Below are 25,534 nucleotides of genomic sequence, written 5' to 3'. Positions count from 1 at the left end.
GTTACTATAGTGTCTTTAGGTGAGTGCGCGAGGGCGCCCGTGGTGGCTTTTCCCCTTCTGTTCTTGGGCCGTGCTCGCACTGCCAGTGAGTGTCCATCGGGCATCCTCACCAAGAGTATAGTTTGACAACTTTGCAGACTACCACTAAATACATTTCAGGTTTACACCTAATGAGCGACGGGTTACTTGTTTACAGGGAGTTGTGGTTTCACTCAATCTGCCTTACTTTATTTGATTTGCATTTAAATGTTTGATCAACTTGTTCTTTATGGAACTGCGCAAATGTGGTGCCTGGCTATTTGGCAATGTGCAGATGGTTTGATTCACTGGGTTTAAAGCACTGGAACGCTGCCATTTAAATGAACACTGCTGAATATAAAGCAGAGTCAGAAATATGCAGATTCAAATCTGCATTCCTTTCATGCGCACATTGCACAGCTCCATGAGGCATGCGCCTTGCACTTCACCTGTCCTATTTCTAGATCACTGACGGGACTATTGGCTTTGAGCATAAATGTCAACATTGCAGTCTCCACCGCAGAGCTCGAAGACACTTAAAGTCCATACACAATGAAGGAAAAAATGAACACCTTCAATCATGTTTTCCACAACGCAGCATATCATCCAAAAGACATTTTAATTCCAGCACAACTCTCAACATGCCATTATCTGCTCCTCCACTACTGGCTGGCCCTTCTTGCTCCTTTCACAACATCAAACCTACGCCATCAAGAGAACAAAATGTCTGCCCAATTGATGCACTGCTTCTAGAACTTTCAGCCTTTCATTCTACACCATCCTCCCTCAATATACTTCATCCGTCTATCATCTACTTGTGATTAAAGCACAGGCTGCTGCTCCCTTGGGGGAAGAATGTGGTGTTAGGGTAGCACTGCCTACTAAGGAACTGGGGGGAACGGGACTCACTTAAAGTCTTGGCGTCGGTTCAGTCAGCATCGTGTGATTCTGGGCAAGCCGCTTAATCTCTCCGTGACTCAAATGAAGACCTTGACCTTGTATAATGTAACTGGCGTTCATGTAAAGTGCTCCAGCACCTTCACACATGTTCGCGCAATACAAAACTGTCAAAAGAAACGGTCTACATTATTCCACTGTGACCAGTCTGCAGATGTCGGCGTAAGGGCAATATTTAGACGAATGCTACCTGTAGCCTCTTTAGCCAGACCTTTAAAGTACATTGTTTTCCATTTAGGCTTTTGACCTGAAAAGCGCATTAAATCTCATTCCAACTTTCTTTTTCAATAAAAAAAAAAAGCATTTGCAATGCAATAGGTCTCGCTTTTGCGAGAGTTTGAGCTATTCGCACTGTAAGTAACAATGCCTTTTATGTATGTTTTGAAAACTTGCAAGAGGGGCGTAAACATGCACTCTGTACTTATAGCCTTTGCTTACGAGAAGCATGGCTGGCAATAACTGCGCCAATTTTACTGCCAGCCTTGCTTCTCGTAAGCAAAGACTATCTGTACAAAGTGCGTGTTTACGCACCGCTTGCAGGTTTTCAAAATACATCAATAAAAGGCATAGGCATTTACAATGCCAATAGCTCAAACTCTTGCAAATGCGAGACCTATTGCATTGCAAATGCTTATTGGGATAGGGAGAGGTAGAGGGAGGTAGAGGGGGAGGTAGAGGGAGAAGGAGAGGGAGAAGGAGAGGGAGAGTGCTTGCCTGCTTCCGTGTATGTTTGTGTGTGAGAGAGAAAGCGATCTCAGAGAGGATGAGAATCTGGACACACTCAGGTGGTAGTTTTAAAGAAATGCGTGAAATGCTTTTGTGTGTGCATTGTCTGCTTGTTTCTGTGTGTATTTGAAGTATTTTGCTAAAAGTAACTAAGTAGAAACAGTATGACAGTGAGAAGCTGCAAATATTGCAAAACAAGGACATCTTAACATATCGTGTTAGGTATTTACCTTGTGTAATGAGTGAACACGTTTTGTTTATATTTATATTTTTCTCAAATGTGTTGGTATGTCCTGCAGCTGGCATAGTGCTTATTATTAATGCTGCTATTCAAACTCTCTCTTAGCCTGAATAGTGCTGTTGATGGCTTGACTGCATTCATTTAAAAGCTCCTTCTATTGTGATTTAGGGCCTGCTCCCAGCAGGTATTCACACCACTCTTTATCAGCATATGCAGCTGTTAATCCGCATATATGGGAAGCTTGAATCTACTAACAAAGGAAATGCATGGGCAAAATGAATACTCGATAGGAATGTCTTAATATCATCATGTCTCACCCCGTCTCTTACCCCGCCCACTAGCCACGCCCCTAGCTCAGTTTAATGAGTACCTACACTTATGTTTTACCATTTAAAGCACTGGACACATTCATTTTTGTTTTTTAAGCACAGTGAGATTAAGTGATTTCCCCAGAATCACAGGATGTTGAGCCTTGACGCAGAGACTCGAACCTGGTTCCCCTACTCCAAAGTCAGCAGCTCTGACTGTTAGACCACATTCTCTCCTTGTAGGACTTGTAGTCCTGTTTTTATAATTTGTCAAACCGCACTGCATATCCCATAATACAGTCTAAAAACCAGCACTACATGAACTACTTACGCATGCAATTGGCATACCTGACAAGTTTTTAGAATGGTTATGTGTGAGATTTATGTTTCCAGTGTGTGAGTGATATAAACTTCCTTATGTGTGACACTCTGGGAGACACTTTATTACAAGTATTACAAAGCAATTCTGTCCAAGTAAAGAGATAAACTTCATAATTTAACTCATGTTGCCTTACAGTATCTGGAATGTGTGTGAGATTCTTATGCCCTTGTTGGGAGACATGCAACCTACTTCTTGCCCAGTGTCGCAAGTAGTTGGCTTCTGCCTTGTACCTACATCATGACATGGCAAGGCTAAATAATTAAACTGTGACAAGGTGCACTCTTCAGCCAAATAAAGCCTCTGCCTTCATTGTTCAGTTGTGATACTTTCGGCCTGTACTGGACTTTTAGGCAGCATCACATTGATGCCTGGGATTTTTGATGATATGGGTTTTAGATTGAAAGAGAGACTATTGAATTGTTAGATGCCAATAGTATCATTATAGTATGGTTTCTAGGAGGGTGAGTTCTGACTCATTTATAAAATTGGTATATCCTGTGCTGGGCAAAAAGTCGAACAAAAATGATTAGGAAGCAGACAACTGCTGCCTGCTTTCATCTCTTTTCTTGAGGATTGGCGTCGTAAGGTTAAACAAATGCTTTTAGTGTGGAGAAGGAGGGATTGTTGGTTAATAAACTGGACTTTGGACTGGAAAAAGTGGCATAGTTTGAGATTTGTATAAACAGGGCTTTTAACTTGCACTCAAAAGTATCTGTAATCCAAATTCTGCATACTTCCAACAGCAAACTCTCAAAGAGTTTCTCACTGCATTACTGGAGATCTGCGATGTTGAGATGCCCAGGATCAGGACAGATAATGATCACAAAATCCATTAAAGGTGATAGACTAGGACTGCCGAAGCTGGGGGACCACAGGTTGCAGGTCTTTTATGGTCCTGGCTGCTATTTATTCTAATATAATGTTTGTAGCTGCTGGCTTAGAGCCCTGTGTTATGATGTTATGCCAGTTCGTATTCGGAGCCTTCTTGGGTCCCGTAAAACACATGGCTCAGATTTACAAAACTCCCATGCAATGCAACGCAGCACTCAAAGTTGCTGCATTGCGTGAGAGAAAAGGACAGCGCCATATCTTCAGAGATATGGCCCTCTCCCTAGTAAGGCGCAGAATTATGCTGGCATGCGCCAAACACACACCTTTGAGCCATAGTGCAAAGATGTCTGCATGAGTCTAGCATATATTTTGTATTGGAAGGGTGCCCTCCCAGGACAAAAATCTATGATCGGACTGTCTTTAGAACTTTTCCTTCTTTGTATGTATTCTTTACAGTGCAGCACACATGCAAAGTCAGAAAAGAAAGGGAAAAATAAAAGCATTTCTTCTTTTAATGCCTGCTTTCAAGTGGTGCTAATTCTGGCACAAAACCCTGTTTACTATTGTTTGTAGATAAGGTTTGCACCACAACCCATGAGTAGTTGCATTAGAATGCCTATGTACCACCCATTGAACTCCTCTTAACACAGAGTAACGCAAAGCAGTGCTTCTTGCTGGTTCGCTTTGTTACATTTTCTTACAAATCAACGCAAATACCAGTTTGTGTTAGTTTGTACATCCCCAAAAAGATTTTGCATCAAGTCTGCGTTAAAAAAGTAACACAAATCAACAGAAAACCTTTGTAAATCTGGGCCATACTGTTAATTCTATAATGTAGGCAAATCAGGAACAGTGGTGTTGGGGGGGGCTGCACTGTACATTTCACTGGGGTTTAATAAACGGGGTTCTGTAAAAATACTCTAATATCTCTAGAAATTAGCGACAAGCAGCCCCAGTGCACACCCATGCACAATTTTATGAATGTGCATTCTGTTTGTGCAGTGCTCAGTTATGAGCCCAGGACAAATCCAACTTTCAACCATGCCGCTTGATCAGCGAGCACCTACAACGGACTTCGTATTTTGTTACAAGTACCAGCATTAGTCTAAATTACTGCATTACCGCAGGAGTAAAATACTACAGCTGATACGGTTCTGGCCGCTGTCTGATATAATGTTTGTAGTTGTGGGCCACGGGATGGCTCACTAGTAGGGCCCTTACCTGGTACTTGCACAGGGCTGCAAACATGCAAGCAGGTGATAAGAGGCAACTGCCCATGCAGATTAGAGCGGTGGGGCTGGGTTGGGGGGAAATTGACAGACAACGTGGAGGACAAATTATTTAATTTTCCCTTGTGGTCGTCTGTTGTATCCTCCTCCCAACCCTCCAGACTGCACATGCCTAGCACAGAGTGTGATTGATGATGTGTGAATAAAATGAAACAAAGCTGAGACACACCAGTTTATTTTAGGGCAGCGATGCAGACACTAGCACTATAATGCGTTAATCTTACTACTAATACCTGGCAAGGCTGAACTGGGTCTTGTCACTTCAGTGTCCTGCGTATTCAGTGGTGCATGTTGGTCTTGAATGTTGAGATAACTGAAGCTTGAGTCTGACAATCTAGGGCAGTGCTTTCCAAACATTTTAGAACCACAAAACAGTTTTTAGAACAGCAAACTTTTGTGGCCCACCTAGCTTTAATGGACATGAGGTGGGCAATTTGTTTTTTTTTTGTGTTTTTTTTTTGTTTTGTTTTTTTTGTAAAACCTTTATTTTCAAAAGTCAGGACACAGCTATTCAGCCGACAACCCGGAGGTTCGGCAGCATCGATATATAGAAACAGAGATGCGTCCCCAGTACAGTGAAAGGAAAAGTGCAAAGGTTCAATTTTAAGTAAACACAAAAACACACAACAAACCCCAGCAAGGCAAGAACACTGAAAGCCCATGGTGAAGCCCCCCAGGGGAGGCCGGACCCCACTCATCTACCAGTTACAGTACAGTGTAAAGAGGAAGAAGGGGGACAGCAGAGGCCAAAAGAGTCCATAAACCATACTGAGCTGGAAAGAAGGTTAGGAGGAAAGCTGTTCCTCGGGAGGATCCAGATCCGGGGCAAGACATATTCCCCCCCTGTATTGATTCCACCGCCCCCAGATGGCGTGCCACTTCCGGGGGCGGCCTCTAGCGCAATAGACCGTCTTCTCCCTTAACATACTCCAGTCCATATTTTCTTTCCACGCGGTCAATGTGGGGGGCTCCGCAGAGCCCCACAATCGCGCGATATCTCTCTTAGCGACCATGTTACCCAGAGTCACCCATTGGGTCTGTGCCTCATCGTGGTCAGTGGGCCCCCAGACATTCAGGAGGCAACACCGCGCTTCCGGCTGCATAGCAATGCCCGTCACCTCCCCCATCACTGCATGGACTCTCCTCCAGAATTCCGTAATGACACCACATTCCCAAATGATGTGCAGGAAAGTACCCACCATACCACATCCCCTCCTGCATAGGCCGTCCTCCGAGAATCCCATGTGAACCAGCCTTGGTCCCGTCACATACACTCGATGCAGTATTTTAAGCTGCACCAGCCTCAGACGCGACGGGATCGCGACCTCCTTAGGAGAGGAAACAGCCGACTGCCAGTCCTCATCATCCAACTCGAGGCCATCCCTAGTCCACTGGTCCCTCAGCCCCAGAAGCATGTCCGCCCGGACGTTGATCAGTTTCTTATAGATGAGCGAGATCGTGCTCTCGGGCATATGGCCATCAAGGACCCGGTCCTCCAAAGGAGAGGACTCAGGCACCTTCTCACCCTCTACGAGGACTGATCGGAGGGCGTGACGCACCTGAATATATCGGAAATACTCGGATGGCCCCAGCTCATACTCAGTCTGCAACTCTTCAAAGGACTTCACCTTCCCCTTATTCAGCACATCTCCCACCCTGGAGATGCCGATCAGGTCCCATTTATCAAACCCTTTTGTGTGCCAAAGCCTTCCCAGTCTCTCCGATTCAAACAGCGGGGTAGCGAGGGTGAGCCTATCCTTCCAGCCCAGCGAGTCAGTTGCCATCTTCCACACACGCACTGCCACACCAGTGGGCCCTGTTAGGGACGAGTCTAGGGACCGCGAGTACAACGCCCTGTAGTAGTTACCACCACGCAGCAACCACCTGTCCATGGCATACCCAGGGCTGAGGGCAGGGCCATAAAACCCATGATTAATCGCGCTCAGCTGGGTGGCCCAATAGTACCGTCGGATGTCTGGGAGCACAATGCCCCCGTCGTACCATGGGAGCGTCAACTTTGCAATAGATATTCGCGGCCGCCCATCCCAAAGCAACGTTCGTTGGAGGCCTTCGACCTCCCGAAAGTATTTGGCCGGAACCCAGTCCAAAGTATTCTGCAGTGCGTAGAGGAAGCGGGGAAGAGACATCATTTTGAACAGGGCCGCACGCCCAACGAGGGAGAGCGGCAGCCTCCGCCAGCCTTCAACATCCCGCCTCAGGCGTGCCAGGGGGGGGAGCAGGTTCTTCTCATATCGCACAGCAGAGTCCATGGAGATAAAAATCCCCAAATACACGAAGCCCTGCTGAGCGACCTGTATCGAACATGTACTAGGGATCGGTGGAACCTCGCCACTAAGAACATACAAATGCGATTTACTCCAGTTGATAACAAGACCCGAGTTCCTACCAAAAGATGTGAGTACGTCACAGACCACTATAAGTGATTTCTTGGGTGAGGCAAGATACAGCAGGATATCATCAGCATAGAGCGAAATACGGTCCTCGTGTTCAGGCGACCATCTAAGGCCCCGTATATCCGGGTGCCAACGTATCCACGCAGCCAGCGGCTCAAGGGCGAGGGCGAACAACAAAGGCGACAGGGGACAACCCTGCCGAGTACCCCTCCCAAGCTGAAACGGAGTCGACGCCCGACCATTCACCACCACACTCGCAAGTGGCCCCTCATACAGCAACCTCACCCAGCTCACAAAACCGTGGCCAAAGCCGAACTTGGTCAGCACGGCCCACAAATATGCCCATTCCACCGTGTCAAAGGCCATCGTGGCGTCAAGAGACGCCACAATAGCTGGTTCACGCAGCGTGCCCGCCCTGGCGATTACACCATGAAGGCGCCGATGATTTAACGCTGTGTTTCGGTGCGGGATGAAGCCGGATTGATCCGGGTGGACCAAGTCACCGAGTACCCTAATCAATCGGGTCGCCAGGATTTTAGCCAGAATTTTCGGCTCTGCGTTAAGAAGTGAGATAGGCCTATATGAGGCGCACTTATCTCGGGGTTTGCCCTCTTTGTGTATAACCACGATCGTCGCCAGTCGCTGGTCCAACGGGAGGGTCCCACTCCCCCGCGCCTCCACAAACATGGCGCGCAGGTGAGGGGCGACCCTATCCGGAAATAGCTTGTACAGGTCGACCGGCAAGCCGTTGGGTCCCGAGGCCTTGCCCGAGTTTAACGCGCGGATAGCCCCCGCCACCTCGTCAACCGTTATGTCACCATCTAGATCGTCCCTATCTATATCAGAGAGACAGGGCAACTCGATATCACGGAGGAGGTCACACGAGTCCTCGGGCGGCCTATCCGACACTGAGGCATAAACCCTACAGAAATAGTCCGAGAAACACTTTACAATCCTTTCAGGTTCCACAATCGCCTCTCCCCTCTCTCCCGTCAACTCTGGCACAACTCTATTGACCCGTTCTTTTTTGTCCAGCCAAGCCAGGAGTTTCCCTGCCTTGTCACCAACATCATACAAACGGCCCTGCTGTTCCCTACTGAGGTTCTTAGCGGCGTTCGTCACCAGGTCCTTATACTCAGCTTGCTTCAAGCAAAGCTCATGCAGTGAGGACTCTGTAACCTCCTCCTCCAGCGCTCCCTCCAGAGCCGCGATCTCCTCCTCAACCTGCAGAACCTCGCCATCTCTCCGCCGCTTGGCAGCTACTACTAGGGAGAGGGCTTCCCCTCGGAGCACGGTCTTAAATGCTTCCCACAGCGACACTGCCGAGTCCACGGATCCCTGATTGTCCTTGAAAAAATTATCTACTTTCTTTACCAGCGCGCTGCGCATCTTGGGGGTCTCGGAAATACCACGGGTTGATAGGGGCCACCCTTCCTTCTCCCTCCCGACCTAGATCCAGCCGGATCCACACTGGCGAATGGTCAGATATACCACGCGCCATGTGCCTCGCCTCGGAGACCAATGAGGCATGCGCAGCCAGAGTGAGTAGGTAATCAATCCTGGAAAGACTACCATGTGCCCCAGAGTGGAACGTGTATTGGCTCTGTGTGGGGTGCCGGAGCCTCCAGCAGTCTATCAGGCCAAGCGTGTCTAGGAAGTCTGGAAGCCACTTCTGAGCCCCCCCTGTGTCTCTGGGCGGGTATCTATCCAGCAGGCCGGAGCCAACAGCGTTGAAATCACCTCCCACCACAAGCATACCCCCCGGGAGATCCAGCAGGGCCCTACCCAGATCTGTGAACGTGGAGGCCTGCAGGGCCGGCGGGACATAAACCGAAACTAAAACCAAAGTTCTTCCTTCCCACCGCCCCGCCACCGCCACAAACCTCCCCCTATCATCAACAATGGTGGAGTCCACCTCAAATGGTAGCGAGGCTCTGACTAGGATGCCCACACCCCTGGACCCAGAGGAGAATCCCGAATGTGCTATGAATTTATAACCCTTCCTATTCAGAGCATAGCACGTATTACCTATAAGATGCGTCTCCTGCAGCAGGGCAACATCCGGCATTGACCGTTTCAAGAATTGCAAAACAATCCCACGCTTAATGCGATCCCCCAAACCATTAACATTCCAGCTTATAACTCTTAAACCCCTACCCCCCATCCTCAAACGTAAAGAGGCCCACCCCACACCCGAAGAGCCACCATGGAACAGTCCTGGAAAGAATCACCATGCCTTGCAGAAATAAACCCCCCAACAACAAACCCAAAATCCCAGAAACCCCCCCCACCCTGCACCCCTGCTGCAGCTTACAAAGCCCCCCCAACTTGCAGTGTGCCTGTCGCCCTACAAAACCCAAAATCTACAAAAAGTACCCTAAAGGAGGAAAAGAGCACCCCTCGTCCTCCCGCAGCCCTCCGCATTGACTGCACTCTATTCAAGTCTTCAAATATAGCCAAATCGAGTCAGATCGGCTCCGAAAAATCAGCCCTGCCCATCCCGGCCACTGTCCCCATCCTCGGCAATGTCCTCCCCCGTCCGTCGCCGGGGCAAAGCGTCCAGCCATTCATCGGCCATAACAGGAGAGTCAAAGAAGAATGTCCGATCTTCGTGCACCACACGTAATCTGGCAGGGAAGAGCATGGCATACTTCAGATCCCTCTCCCGGAGCCGCCTCTTCACCCCCAGAAAGCCCTGTCTCTGCCTCTGCACCTGCTGGGTGAAGTCCGGATAGAAATTCACCGACGCGTTCTGGAAGGGGACCGGGCCCGTCACCCTCGATGCTTGCAGGATAGCGTCCCGATCTCGAAAATGAAAGAGCCGAGCGACGATCGGCCTCGGTGGGGCACCCACCTTGGGCCTCCCACCCGGCACTCTATGGGGCCCTTTCAACCGCAAAGAACTTTCCAAGACCCTTAGGCTGCAGATGATTAAGCACCAAGTCCTCGACAAGCAGGTCAACCGAAGCCTCATCCGAGGACTCCGGGACCCCGATGACGCGCACGTTGTTGCGCCTGGCCCGGCTCTCAAAGTCCTCCAGCCGGCGGGCGGCGAGATCACTCTCGGTCCTCAGCTTACGAACCTCAATCTGCAGTTCCGTGACATCATCGGTGAGGCCCGTGGTCTTGAGGTCCAGGGTCCTAACCCGTTCATTCGTTTTGCCCAAGTCCGCACGGATCAGGTTAACATCCACCAAGATGGCATCCACCTTATGCGCCAGGGCATCAAACTGTCTCCCAATCGAAGTCTGCATCCCTTCGAGCGCGCCCATGACATCCTGTAGTGAGAGCTCCGGGGCCAAAGGCGAGGCCGCCTTCTGGGTATCCGGCAACTGGCTCGACCCACTCGGTGATCCCTTCTGCAGAGCATAGCGGTCCATACTATTGACTTGGGTATAGGCTCCCCGCCTGGTAGACTTAGCCTTCAGCCGATCCACCTCTGCTTTGCCCGACATGGTTGATACCAAGCAGGTCGGTTCAGATAAGACGGGTCCCTCTCAATGAAAGGAATCAGGAGTGATCAGTTCTGCAGTGGGCCACCAGAGTAGCCTGCAGAGCGTCCATAGGGTAATAAAGCCACCAAGAGCTCTCCAGGGGCAGGGCTGACAAAGGGAGAGAAAGCGAAAGTGAAAGGACGGGGACCTCCGTCCGACAGTTCACACCTCGCCTGGCCGTTGTTGTTCAACTAGAAGTCGGGCATCCTGCCAACTCTAGCCCCTGACATCCCTTGGAGATAGGCCGCAATCTTCCGCCAGGCATAAGTCCGGTTCCCGGTGGGCGATCCGACCGCGGGTAGCATCAATCGCCTTCCTGACAGGTCATCCACACGATGCCATGCATACCGACAGGATTAGAGACAGGATAGTCGACGGAGGGCGCGAGGGTCTCGGGAGCTCAGAGCTCACGCGGCCATCTTGGTCAAGCGCTAGGGCAATTTGTTTTTTAATGTAACTACAGCAACCTGTGGCATCGATCTGTCTTTTACAGATAACACATTTTCCATTGAAATGGTCGCTAAATCTGCACAGACATACAGTTTTACTGATAAAACTATTTTGCAGACAAATGATAATGTGTGGAAATCAGATTTCAGTTAATATTTTTCATCACCCAGTAAAATGTCTTGATTTGTTTTGATCCTATTAAAATCTCTGCTTCCATCACACTTCAGAATTACAAAAGAAGTGCTTAACTTTTGCTTTCCTAACTACTGAATGTATACAGTTCATTTACAGGTATTTATATTTGTTGTGTGTTTTAAAAAATTACATCCTAAAGCCTTTCCTTTCACACACTCTGTACCACAGCAAGATTGTCACATAATTAACTTTACTTTTTTTTCTCTGACTGCACAGCGAGAGGAGTTTGTAAACTCCAATCCCATGGTAAAAAATAGGATAAGCAGCGATTTGTCTGAAGACATTGTTTGCCTTCTGTCTTTGAAGTGCAGCAAAGGTGACAAGATAATTACAGAATTTAAAGGCATCTTTATTTATTGCTTGAACTTTCACAACCCTCCAAAATTGGCCCCGACCCACAATTTGGGAGGCACTGCTTTAGGGAAAGACCAGAGGACCTAGCACAAATGCGCTCCTTTTGGTTGGGGACCAATTGTAATTGTAATCATATATGTATTTATATAGCACATACTGCCCCTGACAAGGCGTCAAAGCACTGTTCGGTGAGTAGCTTGCTACTCCGGAACCCAAAAAAGATTAGTGGTGGGTTAGTATAGGGAAATATGTGTTCATTTGAGCGGTGGGCATGTTAGTTGGATTGAATAGGATAATGGAGGGATAGAAGAGGGAAGAATCTAGAAGCTGTTATTTGGGAGATCATAGTAGTAAGACCCCTGGTGAAGCGTCAAAGGGCTTTACGGCGAGTAGCACACTGCTCCAGAATCCAAAGAGGATTAGTGGTGAGTTAGTATGGGGAAATATTCATTTAATTTGAGCAGTGGACATGTGAGTCTGTTAGTTGGATGGAATAGGATAATTGAGGAATGGAAAAGTCTATAAAGTGTTATTTGGGAGATCATAGTAGTAAGTTTTGTCTTGGGATGAGTGAAAGGAGAGATGGAAGTGGGGCGAGTCTCTAGAAAGGGATTAGGGAAATCATAGTGGTAAAATGAGGTTTGGGATGCATGAGGTATGAATTTAGAAAGGGTTGCTTGGGCGATCATAGAAGTAAAATACGGTTTAGGGTGAGCCAAGGAGTGATAGAGGGGGAGTAGTCTAGAAAGGTTTAATATAGAGATAGTAGTAGAACGAGGTTTGGCATGAGTCAGAGAGTGGAGGATGAGGGTGCATTTCTCGTTCTTCTAAAGTAGGAGTAAAGTAATACATTTATATATACATAATTACATAGAGAGGGTATACATACATAGTTTTTTTAAATTTATTTATTTTTTCTTCTTCTACAGTAGAAGTAAAGTTTACAAGCATTGGCATAGCCAATAGGTCTCGCCTTTGGGACCTTATAAGTATTTAGTTATGCAGCACAATATCCTTGGTGCAACAACATCAACTGTTGCATGGCTAAACACTTATAAGGTCCCAAATGCGAGACCTATTGGCTATGCTAATGCTTGTTGCTAATTGTTGCCGCTCCTCGTCACTGCTGCCCCCCATCCAAGTTTGTTTCTCGTCGCTTTTGTTCGCCTTTTGTTTTTGAGACTGGGGTTTTTGTGCTGCTCGTTTTCCCATCTTCTCCTTCATGCATGGATGAATCATGGCTACGCTTGTGTGCCGGGTCTATTTGTTAGATGACACTGATCCTTTCAACAGCACAAACTTTCCCGAGCCTACCCGGCCGCCGCACTACACCTTCCGGGAGGGCATCACGCTCGTCAACCAGGTGGCAGGGGTACACCGGCCGCTGAAAGCCCCGCACAAGGTATGACAGCGGGGTGGGTGTGTGGTGAGGTGAGGTGCCCTCCCAGTGGTGGGCACTGTGCGAGAGTGGATTGGTCACTGCGCGAGGAGAGGAGGACAGTTGAGGGGATCTGGTGATCGCAGCCTGGGATTAAGAGTGGGGGTATTTGTGTTTTACAGACAGGGTTCCACGGAGAACCCCTTCACTTTGTATGAAAGGGGGGTTTAATCCATGTGTCACTTTATTGGAAACACACCGTAGATCTGAGACCGCCCACAGTGTGTAATCACACTGCACCAATTTCCAAAATGGTGTGTGTGATGATCAGGGGCACAAGTGCACCCACTCACCACATCAGCCATTTATTTACCTGTATTATCAGTGACCACTCCTGAGTTCAGAAAACAATCTGCGACCCTTTTGGGGTCTTGTCATCTTTCCGCCCCCTGATGTGCCCATCTCCCACGGTGCACCCATCCCGTGTCACTGGCACGCCAGAACTGGAGGGGTGAGGACGCAGAAGCGGCTGAGGGCAGGACGCGTCTTTAGAAAAGAGTTGGTTTTGAGAGTGCGGCTGAGCCGCAGGAGAGGGGACGGGGGGTGTATAGGGTGCACTGCAGTGCTGCTCCACTGTGGGGAAACGAGGCTGCCAGCCTCTGCTGTTGTCTCATCAGATACCACGACTGGCTGCATCCCTGTCCTGCGTGTGTCGCAGCTCCCCTCAGACTTCCTCTCCAGTACGGTGGCATAGATGGGGTGCCATGAGCACCCGTTGCAGGCAATGTGAATTAGCCCCTAACTGCTTGCTTGGAAGTCAAATTCAGCTGTAATCCAGGTTCAGTGAGCCTCTCTGTCCTCTGGGCTGTGGTACCACTACACGTTCTGCACCACCGATACCTACGCCCATGCTTGAGTCACTACTGCTCTGCGACCTCCTAATGGGCAACCATCACACAATTGACTTTTTACATGAAGATCTGGCATACATTCTGTTTAGACGGCAGGTCCCCCAAAGACCCACTTTCTATCGATTGCAGTGATTCCCGCAGGCTGGCTGCCTCACACCTGGTTTATCAGTGAGCCCCGCAGCGTTATACAGCCATCTGTCAAGACGCTGGCCACCGCCAGTTTTACAGAAAGCAGTGGGGGGGGGGGGGGTTGAATGGGACGCAGTGCCTGGGTGGGAGAGGGGTGAGAGGTTCAAAGGTGCCACAACTGAAGCTGCCTCGCCGGCATTTTGTGCCACATGTCCGCTTTTGCAGTAAGAAACAGTTCCTCGTTGGTAGAGTTGAAAAGTATATAGGTTATAAAGCGCTCTGACACCTTTGGGTAATGTTCGCGCTATAAAAAAATTGCATTAAATAACTAAATAAATAAAGGAATGCGTTTTGTGTTTTAGCATCTATCTATCGTCACTGCTTGCAGGCGTGCACACACTGAAATCACAGGAGAGACTAGTTCGGTCACCATGTTTTGGAAGTGCGGATGCCATGTATGGTTCACAAAGGTCACTGTTTTTGCTTTGTGCGCTTTCGTTTGAGGGGAGGGTTATTTGTAAACTGCATTAAGCAGCTTTGCTTGTCTGCAGAAAGACAGGGGGTTGGCGATGAGTCCTGCTGCAGTTCTTCACATGGTGGATACGTATCAGGTCATTGTTCCAAGAAAAGCAGGCTCGCTGCTATTTTTACCAAATCGCTCACTCCAAGTGCTTAGCTCTGAAAAGTGCACGGCAGCCTGTCCTGCGCGGCTCTTCTCATCATGACCAGTTAGCATGCTCACCCCTCTCCCCCATCCAGCCTGAAATACAACACGCATATGTGCTGCCACTCCACCACAAACCCGGCAAAACGAATCTACAAAGTGACCGCAAACTATAAAAGAAACACAACGTTGCTCCTAAAAGGCCCACAAGAGGCAAGTCTCCCTTCTCGCCTCGCGCAGGAACAGGGCTATACTTTAGAGTGGAAAGGTGCCATTTAACAAGGCCAGGCTAAGACTGAACAAATGTACAATGTAAACAACAAATAACAAGTGCAATTTGAGCTCAGCTATAAATTAACACAAGTGCAACAAGCATTGGCAAAGCCAATAGATCCTGCCCTGTTGCCCTATTAAGGTTGCCACTGATTTTTAGACGATGCTGTGCATCATTGGCTTAAAAAAAAATTGAGGGAAGGCTCAATGACGCTGTTGGCACATGCATGTGTGATGACGTATATCCGTTTGTGTCAACGCACATTTGCACACCTATAGAACAACGTGAGCGCCGTATTTTTTTTGTTTTTATTTACTGAGCTAAGATGACGGATACCACTTAGATTGGTAAAGTAAAAAAAAAAAAAACTGTATTTCCAACAAGGCTTTTTTTCATGTAGCGGCCCAGGAGCAACAAATAAAATAACATATGAAATGACAGCGGTGATTGGGGGAAAGCGACTGTTAGTGGGCAAGAGGCGAGGGAACAATGTAGGTGTGCAAAATCGCATTAAGCAATGACAACGGGCTGGGAGTAAATGACAGTAGCCAGTGCCTTCACAATAAAAACAAGCGCGCGCGCGCGTGCGTGCGCCTCGCGCAGCAGCAGGGGGAAGGGAGAGAGGAGGGGGCCTGCGCGATTCCCTTGCGGGAGCGAGTGGCAAGGCGCGATAATTGATACCATATGGCGCTGTCGCTCGCTCCTGCAAGGGAATCGCCACACGTGCACGTGTTGCCATTGAAGGCAATGGAACGCATGCACGTTTTTGGGCGAAAAAGGGAACCGATGGCGAAAGGTCTCCTCCTATGCAGCGCATGCGCGCTGCGTAGGCGAGACCTAAAATATATAGATTCATAACTACTTAGAAAGGGTATACTTCGCATAAGGAAGATAATATATTGAGATTTAAAGTTGTATTGTACAAACTCAGACTTTAAAGTTTAGCTGCACTTGCAGCTAATTTATTTATTAATTTATTTTATCCTTTCCTCAAAATTTCAATAGTGAAGCATGTGTCCTTAAAATAGTATGATAATATTTACATATTGTGATAGATGATTAAAAATGGAGACCCATAAGCATCTAATCAAATAATTTATATGAAAACTATGCAGTGACCTATAAACATGTTAAGCATAGAATAATATATATACATTTCCTATAAGTATTGTACAAACTCAGACTTTCAAGTGTTGCTGTACTTGTAGCTATTTTTTAAAATATCTATATAGTTCTTATTTTTCTTTAAATTCAACGTTTTCCTCAATATTTAAACAATGAAGGACTTGTAGATAAATAGTTATGATAATATTTACATATTGTGATAGATGAATAAAATATGGACCCATAAGCATCTAATCAAATAACTTTCTTAAGCAGGCATAAAGAATATCTATATATTTTAAACCCATAGTTATATATATATTTGTACAAAGAAAAACATATTCCTAGATACATATATCTAATCAAGTTATAAATATTTACAATTGCAGGGACATTAAGTTTGAGTATGGTGGTTATGTAGGAAAGAGCCAACTCTTGCAGTTTTCTGAAGGTAAAATAGTTGTTCATGAAATTAAAGTTCTGGGGTAATGAATTCCATAGTTTGGCTGCTTGAACAGAGAAAAGTGTACCACCTATGTTTTTTAGGTCTCGGCTGCGAAAGGCTGCGCTTGCGCAGTCTCGCTCCGAGATTTAATGAGTTGGAGTGACTTTGAGAAGAGGGGCTTGCACCCGCCCCTCTTCTCTCCTGTTCTCCATTGGCTGGCCTCTTAAATGCTGGCCAGCCACTGGAGAAGAGGTCCAGTCACTCCGTTGAAGCCCCGTCCTTTTCGGATCGGGGGGCGTGTTTTTTGCGAGAAGTCTCAGGGAGGAGACAACAGCAAAACACGCCCCCCAATCCGAAAAGGACGCTCCCTACCTCCGAGGCATTTTCTGCTGTGCCTCGGAGAAAGGCGGTGGTGTCCCCTCACCTGATCTCTTTATTCGGATTCAGCTGTTTGTGTGCTTGCTTTGGTGCGCGCTGATGCGTGCCGGAGTGAGCTGTCCTATCTGGGTGATTTACGCCTCTCTAATCCTCGGGCGCGGGTCTCCTTTATAAATATCACTCTGGACGGCAGGCAATATGCCGCGGTAATTAGTGCATTTAAAGCAGGTCTGTGCTTTGAAGTGCCCGTCCTGCCTGGACGGGTGTGATGGGACCACCTTCATGGCTCTGTCTGCCCAGCGAAGGCACAAGACATACCCCTGTTTCACTGTCCTCAGAAAGCTGTCCACTCCGCTCACTCTGCACGCCTCGCCCCCGCAGCTCCCCTGCATGCCTGGGAGAGAGGGCGGCCCCAGCAAACCCCTGCATTCCTCCAGCGCACTTCAAAGGCGCGAGGCAGGTACATCCGCTGCGCTCGAGATCGGCTCCAGTTCCAGCAGGCCCCGGGACGCTGGCAAACAGTTGTTCATAAAGGCCTGAAAGGAAAAACTGAAGTGTTACAAGCTAAGCAAACACACGGAGCCGATAGCAGTGCAAGTATTCACTTCAGATGTTCCTGTCCAGCGACCACATGAAAGAAGCGGAATAAAGCTCGCCAGCAGTAAAAGGGAAAACTAGAGCACGCACTTTAAATAAACGAAACGAGGGAGCAGTTTGTAAATGGCCTCTGTGGCTGTAAATCAAATATATCTGTCCTTTGGTAACGTTGGTGATGCCTCGTGCAGCGCCGCAGCGGTTCACTGTTGACTTGTTTAGGATAATAAACGTATTTAACCAGTGAATGCAACATCTATCCCCTCAGGAAACATTTAGGAAAGATTTGTGAAGAAAATACTCGTCAATGTTTTTGCAAAAACCACAGAAAATATTACTTAATACAACTTATTTGCGAGTCCAGGTAGAGTATTCAAGAAGGTGCTCTGACGGGGGTCACTCGGCGCAGAATGGGTGAATAAGGGACAAGTACAGATGAGGGAGACTCATGACTCTTGATTCCAAGAGCTATTTTCAAGAGTGGGGTCAGAAGGGTCTATGTTTTGTCCATAGTCGATGGCGTTTCGACCTCTTGGTTACTGTGCGGTCATCATCAGGACTAGGGGGACGCAGAAGTATTAGTTGAGCACAAAATCTAAAAGGAAGTTTATAAATTAAAAAATAAAAAGAACGTAATGGTGGTTGGTAAGCTAAACAAGCATTTACAATGCAACGGTCTCGGCATTGTTAAAGTTAGAGCTATTGGAATTGCTCATGACATTATTTTTGTTTATGTTTTTAAAACATGTAAAGAAACGGCATTGTTATTTACAATGTCAATAGCTTAATCTGTGTGTGGGTGCAAATGCACTAGGTCTCGCATTGGAGAGTGATTAAGCTATTGACATTGTAAATAACAATGCCGTTTCTTGAAATGTTTTAAAAACAAAAACATAAACAAAAAAAATGTCATGAGCAATGCCAATAGCTCTAACTTTACCAATGCCGAGACCATTGCATTGTAAATGCTTGTTTTCTTGTATGGTGGGGTTTTGAGACAAGGTGCCAATCTTGAGAGGAGGTGCCTTTGTTGAATGTATTTGGTGATTTTATTCCGGACGAAAAGTGGTCCTGTTCCATGTATTGCTTTGTGGGTGACACAAAGCAGCTTGAAGGTGGCTATCTGGCAACCTGTAACCAGTGTTGGACACTTAAGGCAAGGGAGATGTGGGACTTTAGCTTTACATGTTGGAGTAGTCTGGCAGCAGAGTTCTGAATCCGTTGTAGTCTTTTCATAGTTGATGAAGATGAACCATGGTAGAGACCTTGGCGTAATCAAGCTTAGACAGTACAAGACAAATAGTAGCCTGGACATTGTGTAGAAATCACAGGTGGGGGAAGATGCGTTGCAGAGTTTTCATGGTAATGAAGCTTGATCATCCTAATTTGTCCACTTGGGCATTCATTTAATTGATAACTTGTAGTCCATGGTAATTCCAATCTTTCTTACTGCCTTAGATACTGTAGGAGGTGTTCCCAGATAGTGCAGGCCTTTCGCAGCGTGGGTCATAATTTTTCCCATCGCCGCATGTGACAATATCCATTTTGGAAACGTTCTGTTTGAGATGGCTCCATGTCATCCACTGATCAATGGCTCTGAGGCAACTGAAGATTTTTGAGTTTCCAATGTCTTTGGGGCTTTCCGTGAGATGATAGAGCATTGAGGAAATCCCTGTTTTTGTGAAGTACGGTTTGGATCCGAAAGGGGAAGAGTGGGTGACATTTGTTCTGTTTTGAAGTTAGGATGTGATACAGTCGAGAGCAGTCCCCTGTACGCCGGCTTTGTATTACAGTGTCATGGTCAACTGTGTCGAAGGCAGCTGAGAGGTCCAAGAGAAGTAGTGCAGCAACCCCGCTCCAGTCTGCTGTGTTTGTAAGGTTATCCCAGATGCTGATGAGGGCAGATTCCGTGCCACTTTGTGGAGGAATCCTGTTTGATAGTGTGAAAGTATAAAGTTATCTTCAATGAATTGTGACATCTGGGCGAATGCTGCTTTTTCCATCAGTTTGTCCAGGAAAGGCCATTAGTAATTGGTCTGTAGTGTTCGGGGTCATACGGGTCCAGGTTAGTTTTCTTCAATAATGGGTGTATGCATGCCTTTTTTTAGGTCTTCAGGAAATATTACATAGTTTTTTTTTGTAACAAATTGTATTGAATTTTGCATAGTGAAAACGAACTCAGAAGACATGAGTACATATTAATTTTACCATAAAACAAAAGTCCAGAGCAGTGTTTGGTGAGAATCCAAAGAGGAAACACAAGCAAGCATTATCCATCCGTTTGCCCCATCAGCTCTTTCCAGATGCACCCATGCTTTTCTGGGCAACCCAGAGCTTCGTTCACAGGCCTCTCTTGTTGTGCAACCAGTGCACACCTCTTTGCCGTCGCCTTATCCTAGGGGGAGCAGGAGCCTTCCATCGAGCTACTATGTCCCGCTTCGCCGCCATTGTGACTGTTCCCAAAACGCCTGGTCTGCCCTCGAGCCCCCAGATCCTTCCAGGATCCTAAGCGGCAACAGGAAAGGGGCGAGTGGCTCCTCCCAACACATTAGTCAGTTTCTGTATTCTATTTGTCCAATAACTCGAAATCACCAGACACAACCACACCATGTGGTAAAAATTGGCATGCGCGTGGGAGCAGCAGAGACAGATGGGATCCGGAAGAAGGCCCAGCCGGTGTAATCTGTCAGGAGTGAGGTATGCCCAATAAAGATAATAGATCTGGACCATGCAGAGCCTGGACGATATATCGATGACTCTAAAGGCCATTAGGGCGTCTCGCCAGTCGACATCATCCATGGAACCCAACGAACCCTCCCAGTGGGCTCCAAGGTGGTCTAGTGTACGAGGGACATTAACAACGAGGCTACGATGGATCTGAGGGATACCTCCCTTTCCCAATGGGCCCATTAGGAGTTTAGCCTCTAGGGGACTAAATTCAGGAGGAGAGGCATCCCAGACATGTGAGTATAAAGTACGTGGCGTAGCTGCAAATACTTGTAGAATTGTGAAAATGTGAGTGCATGTGTATCCTGAAGATTCCCTAAGGAGTGTATAGTAGCTTCAGACAACACGTCACCCAGTTGCGTTATGCCAATGAGGTTCCATTTCCTAAAGCCCTCCAGGTCCACCATGTTGTGCAGTCGCCACACATGTGAGGGCAAGGAAGCGACCATATAGGTCCCTTGTTTCTTTTGTGACAATGGGGATAAAGCGTTGGAGCAAGATCGGCACCCCTCAGGAGCCTCTGGCATAGCCAGAGTAATAGACCCGGTCATAGCCCTGGTGTGCCAGGAAGGGACAGTAATTCCCCAGTAGGTATGTTTCCCGAATGAGCAAGGCGTCCGGTAGGAAGCAGCGTGTGTATCTTAGGACTGTTGTGTGCTTCACATGGTTTAATAACCCAATTACTTTCCAAAACAACACTCGGAAGACACAATGGTTGTGTAGAAAGATCTTATGCTGGACGTGAGGGCAGAGAATAATCTAACCTAAGGTAAGGCTCTTGTAGGTCGCTCGCCTCAGGGGTGCACAGAACAACCAGTACCTAAGTCTTGGTGTGTCAGTGGTTGCGTGTACGTGTGTCTAAGTGCAATAAAAACCGGAAAGGGATAAGAGAACAAGTGAAAAACTCTTCCAAAACAAGGCAATACACAACCCAGTTCCCCCAGCAACCCCCTCACCCCATACTTCCTCCCCAGAAGCATCTGTCGCCCATAAACTAGAAAGAGAAACACAGCCCAACTCAATAATGGGACTGGAGTGGTAGACCCCTCCATTTTGCAGGATCAAAGGCAATCAACGGGAAGTTAGTCATACAGTTAGTAGCAAGAGACAGAACCCGGCACCTGCTTGAAGCCAGAAAGTCTAGTGGTTCATAGTGTAGGACTTTCCTACAGGTCAGTATCTGCTACTTGTTCAGCAGGAGGAGTGACGATCTCGTCCAGCAGGCCATCTGGAGTTGGCGGGGAGACCACGGCAGTCGAGGGAAAAAATGATGGTGCTGCGGATGGCAGGGGATATCGCACAGGAGGAGAAGGAGAAGGAGAAGGAGAAGGAGAAGGAGAAGTAGGTATTTGAGAACCATGTCCTCTGTGAGAGCAGGTGCAGTTCCTCTTCGGTTTTGGAGCTGCGGCCTTCTTCACTGATTCTGAAGGCCCAGACATCAAGGGAGGGAGGCTGCGCCTCAGTGAATCACGTCCTGGCTGACTCTGGGGTGTCAAAGAAGAGTCTTGTTTGTTTCCACGACTCTGAGCTGGGCCGGGAAGGAGAGATTGAGGGCCCAGAGCTTTTGCTTCACCTTTGCTGCTTCACCTCCGCGTAGGAACTGCGCGGCAATTGCACCCCTCTGGTGTAATCTGGTAAGACGGGCACCCTGGCGTCACATCATCTAAGATCTTGGTGGGAGCGGTCCTCCCTCAGGATAAAGTCTCGTATCTATTAAATCAAGGATGCAGGCAGGTGGCGGCTGCCAGGGTCTGCGGGGGGAAGGTAGGGGTGCAATGTAAAAGAATAAAAAACAAACACTTACCTTGCCGCTGGGTCCCGCGTCTCTGCTCCTGCTCTCCTCCGTTGGACTCCAGGAACAAGAAGCACAGCCAGGCTCCCTTGACCGATCACAATGCTACAATGCAGCATTGTGATTGGTAAGGACCCAGGCTCCCCTGACCAATCACAACGCTGTACTGCATCGTTGTGATTGGTCTTAGCGGCGTGGTTCGACGCTCAGCTAGGGAATGAGAGCCTGGTCATGTTCTCCACGAATGGCTGCAATGAAGCCTGCGTGGAGAACAGGGAAAGTGCTCATGACTGTTTGGCCGGTCCCAGAGAGCCGGCCAAACAGTCATGTGCCCTTGGGAGTGGGCAAGCCACTCCTCCCGTGTCCTGCTTCGGGAACAGACCAGTCCCGCCAGCCCGCAATGCAGTACAGAAACATATAAAATGATAGTAACTCAAAGTTATTATCATTTTATGTCTCCTTTATTTGCACTGCTTAAAAGCAGTTGGGCGATGCTCCTCAGCCATAGCAAAGGAGCCACCACTGCTAATAGTTCTAAATATTTGTCAGTTATTCACCAATTAAAGTTTTATTTGTTGGCATTACCTACAGTAATCAAAAGGCAACAAAGTACTATTAACTTCTTTTCTTTTAATGTTTTTTATATTGTTATATAGGGTGAATTAATGAATATATATATATATATATATATATATATATATATATATATATATATATATATATATATATATTCACTGAAAAAACCATAGGTTTCACACATGTTATAGTTAGCTGGACATTTTACTCATAAAAAACCTATGAAATTCCCCCGTTATAGTTAGTGCAGGCAACTATAACTCACGCGACCGCAATCCTCTGCTGATGCTAATACTGTATTTAGACACTTATTTGCCCATGTCTTCTTCCATTAAATTTTAGCTATACATATATTACAAATATTTTTTTTTCATAAAGCCACATATGTCATCAGCAGAGGATTGCGGTCGCGTGAGTTATAGTTGCCTGCACTAACTATAACGGGGGAATTTCATTGGTTTTTTTATGAGTAAAATGTCCAGCTAACTAGAACATGTGTGAAACCTATGGTTTTTTCAGTGAATTTGCAAGGTTTTTTAAATGCTAATTCCTAACTATAACGTGTGTGAAACCTATGTTTTTTTCAGTGAATTTGTACGTTTTTTTAAATGCTAAGTTACTTTACGCCGTTCGTGGCGTGCGCGCCCACTTAACGCAGTTCGTTCCGTGCGCGCACGGTGCGCTTCGTGCACCGTGCGCGCACAGTGAGCACACGGTGCGCTTCGTGCACCGCACGCCCACTTTACGCAGTTAGTGCCGTGCACGCACGGTGGGCACGCATTGCGCTACGCGCACCGCGTGCCCACGTTACGCTGGATGGGCCATGTACGCACGATGCGCTTCGCGCACCGTCCGCACACGGAGGACATATTATGCGCTTCGTTGTGAAAGGTAAACTATTAAATGTTCTATTCTGTTCAGCCGTTCGGGCTGTAGCTGTGTCTAAAGGTCCTATGGAAAAATGCATGGGAAAAACGCGTTTTGGGACCCCCCTTTTTTCTCAGCCCCCGCTTGACGAATCCCCCCGAGACTTTCAGGGTAGGAGCGGAGCGTAGCGCCCCATTAGTTTTGAAAATTACGCGAGGATTCGTCGACCGGCGCCAAAGTTATTCCAAATAGAATGTTGCGGTTTTCCTATGGAAACAGGGTCCAAACTATAACTACCTACTGGCGACCGCCAGTAGGTAATATATATATATATATATATATATATATATATATATATATATATATATATATATATTATCTACTGGCGGTCGCCAGTAGGTAGTTATAGTTAGGACCTAGTTTCCATAGGAAAAGCGTTTTTTCTTTTCCCAATAACTTTGGCGCCGGTTGGCGAATCTTCGCGAAAGTTTCAAAACTTGTGGCCCGCTCCGGTCAGGTCCTATCCTGAAAGTTTCGGGATGATTTGCCAAGTGGGGGCCGATAAAAAAGGGGGGTCCCAAAACGTGTTTTCTCCATGTTAATTCCCATAGGAAACTTTAGACACGATTACAGCTTGAACTGCTGAACAGAATTACACCAAATTTGGCAAAAAGGTAGCCTTTGGTTCAGAAAGAGACTATATCTATATTCGGCGGCACATATACTAAAATTGGAACGATACAGAGAAGATTAGCATGGCTAATTATCTCGGCCAAGAACAGCCTACTTGAGAATGTTTCAATTTAGATAGACTCTTTTTTGCAACATCACGTGAAATCTTTGCCCTCTTATGTACGAGATACCACAGACTTTCTGAAAAAAATCCAGGGGGTGGAATGGCAGAATGACTTTGTGTTATTATCCCTAGATGTATCTAATTTATATACTTCTATACATCACAGGGATGGTTTACGAGCGGTGGAACATTTTTTGAATAACCGGCGGTTGGAATATCACCAACATAACAAAATGATCATCATTCTAATTCAATTCTGCCTAAACAATAATTTATTTTTTGTTTAACCAACAAGTATACCATCAGACAAGAGGAGAAGCTATGGGGGCAAGCTTTTCGCCTAGTTGCGCTTGCCTCCATATGGGGTGGTGGGAAGAACTCATACTGAATGTAAAGTTCATTGATGTCCTTTCAAATAACATCATTGTTTGGATGTGTTAGATTGACGATTTATTTGTCATATGGCGCGGTTCGAAACAAAGTGCACGAATGTTTGTTGAACAAATTAACAACAATGAACTCAACTTGCATTTTACTTATGATGTTAGTAAAGAAAGCATCTGTTTTTTAGATGTAGAAGTGTACATATCAGAAATGCAGTTACACACTAAGCTACATCGAAAGCCCACAGCAGGCAACACCACCCTACACTCTTCCAGCTTTCATCCTAGACATACCATAAACAGCATCCCATATGGAGAAATGCTTAGGATTAAACGAATATGCAGTACCGAGAAATATCTTAGGGAGTCACACTCGGAAAGCAAAAAAAGATTTTTGGAGAGATGGTATACTGAACAAACAATTGATACAGCCATAAATAAAACCAGAACCTTATCGAGAGATGAACTTTTGACTAAGTCTCCGCGCAGAAATAGGACACTAGAATATAAAGAACAAACAACACCAGAAACTAGTAGCCCAAGACTAATCCTGACTTACACCAAACAAAAGGATAGTTTAAGTAAAATCATCAATAGCAATTGGTATATGCTAAGTAGTGATCCTACACTGGGCCCAGTCCTAGCTACTCGACCCACGATAACATATAGAAAAGCACCGTCAACAAGTGACTTTTTGGTCAGCAGCAGTCCAGAATTAATCAAGGACCGGGGGTGGCTCTCAACAAGAAAAGGCTTTATAAAATGTGCAACATGTAAGGCTTGTAAGCATGTAATCAGCAAAACCACATTCCAGACAGCATTTGACAGCAAACCAACTAAAATAGGCAAAGCGATCA

General features: G+C 46.8%; 1 protein-coding gene and 1 pseudogene across 6 annotated transcripts in view; both read left to right on the top strand.

Annotated features, from left to right (window-relative positions):
• The window catches only part of POLG2 (DNA polymerase gamma 2, accessory subunit), a 172,655-nt gene that overhangs the window by 1,689 nt on the left and 145,432 nt on the right, over positions 1-25,534 (top strand). The window lies entirely within an intron of this gene.
• On the top strand, positions 24,198-24,258 carry LOC146810254 (U6 spliceosomal RNA; annotated as a pseudogene).

This window comes from Triturus cristatus, chromosome 7, assembly GCF_964204655.1.
Source record: "Triturus cristatus chromosome 7, aTriCri1.1, whole genome shotgun sequence".
NCBI classification, from domain to species: Eukaryota; Metazoa; Chordata; class Amphibia; order Caudata; family Salamandridae; genus Triturus; species Triturus cristatus.
Note: the sequence above shows the minus strand (reverse complement) of the source record. Positions and strands in the feature narration are given on the sequence as shown.